Here is a 2019-nt window from a genome sequence, read left to right on the forward strand (position 1 = left end):
CCACACAAAGCAACAAAAGGGGGATCTCTGGTGAAAATTCTGTTGGGAAGTCCTTAAGGAACTTAAACCCATCAAGAGCATAGGAACTCATAGACTCTCAGCCTGAACAGTCTGTGGGTCACAGTGAAGGTGTGGAGGAACAAAATGAGATATGTCACGATTGATGGCTTTCCTTTAGGAACAATATTATAAAATGAAAACAACAGAAAAGAACATACTAAATTAAACCAACAATAAGTATCAAAGATGACTTTTATTGCAAGTTACTTACAAAAACTGGCCAGCAGTTTAATGTTTCTTTAAATGTCCAGTGATGAGTCTCCACACTGCAGCCTTGAGCTCCTGGTTCCTCAGGCTGTAGATGAGGGGGTTCAGGGCTGGAGGCACCACCGACTACAGAACTGAAAGAGCCAGATCCAGGGATGGGGAGGAGATGTAGGAGGGCTTCAGGTAGGAAAATGCTGCCGTGCTGAAGAACAGGGAGACCACGGGCAGGTGAGGGAGGCAGGTGGAAAAGGCTTTGTGCCGTCCCTGCTCAGAGGGGATCCTCAGCACAGCCCTGAAGATCTGCACATAGGAGAAAACAATGAACAAAAAACTTCCAGAAAATAAACAAATACTAATAGCAGGAAGCCCAAGTTCCCTGAGGTAGGATTTGGAGCAGGAAAGCTTGAGGATCTGGGGGGATTTCACAGAAGAACTGGCCCAGGGTATTGCCGTGGTGCAGGGGCAGGGAAAAGGTATTGGTTGTGTGCAGCAGAGCATTGAGAAAGGCACTGGCCCAGGCAGCTGCTGCCATGTGGGCACAAGCTCTGCTGCCCAGGAGGGTCCCGTAGTGCAGGGGTTTGCAGATGGACACGTAGCGGTCGTAGCACATGACGGTCAGGAGGGAAACCTCTAATGACATGAAAAACACAAAAAAAAAGAGCTGTGCAGCACATCCTGAGTATGAGATGTCCCGGGTGTCCCAGAGGGAATTGTGCATGGCTTTGGGGACAGTGGTGCAGATGGAGCCCAGGTCGCTGAGGGCCAGGTTGAGCAGGAAGAAGAACATGGGCGTGTGCAGGTGGTGGCCACAGGCTACGGCGCTGATGATGAGGCCGTTGCCCAGAAGAGCAGCCAGGGAGATGCCCAGCAAGAGGCAGAAGTGCAGGAGTTGCAGCTGCCGCGTGTCTGCCAATGGCAGCAGGAGGAAGTGCCTGATGGAGCTGCTGTTGGACATTTCTTCACTCTGGCCATGGTTGACTCTTGAAATAAGACATTGACAAGGTCCTTGAGTCAATTCTATGAGTTTATTTTGGGAATTATCTCAAAACTACGTCTCCACCTGTGGGGGAACTTGACTCAACATTTTTATTCTTGCCTGAGCCTGAGTTTGTGCTCCTGAGTTACTGCCTCCTCTTCAGCATTGCTCTCAGCCTGAACTCCGGGGAAGCCCAGAGGGGAAACAGGGCTCCCTGTGTCCCAGGGCAGTCAGATCTGCTGGTCCCCACACAGGTGTCCTTTGCCCATTACACTTCCCTCTAAATCAGTGTGATTCAACATAAAACAAGCTTGAAAAATAAAGTGGAGATTTTAAAGACACCAGTGTTAAAGTCAATTTTCCTAAGCTCTTCTTTCTTTCCTGGCGCACCTGAACAGAAAACAATGCAAAGTGTTGGTCTGGCTCTCTGCTGCCTGGAGTTGTGCCTGCTGGGAGCTGTTTCTCTCTATTCAAGCCTTGTCCTTGCCAGTGCTGCCAGTGGCCAGCCCAGCTCTGGGGGCTCAGCTCTGCCCTGCAGACCCCTCCCAGCACAGGGCACTGCCCAGGAGCATCTCCCTGGCAGTAGAGCCTTAAGGGAAGGCCAGACAAACAGAGGTGCCGCAAGCCAAGGTGCTGCTGCTGCTGTCTGTAGGGAGAGGAGGCTGAGGAGGCACTTTCTGAGGGAGATCTGAGGCCCATCTGCTGATGCCCAGGGTGACAGTGCAGGAGTCACAGTGACACAGCCAAAGCTGACAGCCCCTTTCACTTCCCTTTAG

At 51.3% G+C, this 2019-nt stretch overlaps 1 pseudogene; it reads right to left on the bottom strand.

Moving 5' to 3' along the window:
* Positions 1-288: 288 nt before the first annotated feature.
* LOC135461172 (olfactory receptor 14J1-like) lies at positions 289-877 on the bottom strand (annotated as a pseudogene).
* Positions 878-2019: the final 1142 nt, after the last annotated feature.

This window comes from Zonotrichia leucophrys, unplaced genomic scaffold (genome assembly GCF_028769735.1).
Source record: "Zonotrichia leucophrys gambelii isolate GWCS_2022_RI unplaced genomic scaffold, RI_Zleu_2.0 Scaffold_206_87780, whole genome shotgun sequence".
NCBI lineage: Eukaryota > Metazoa > Chordata > Aves > Passeriformes > Passerellidae > Zonotrichia > Zonotrichia leucophrys.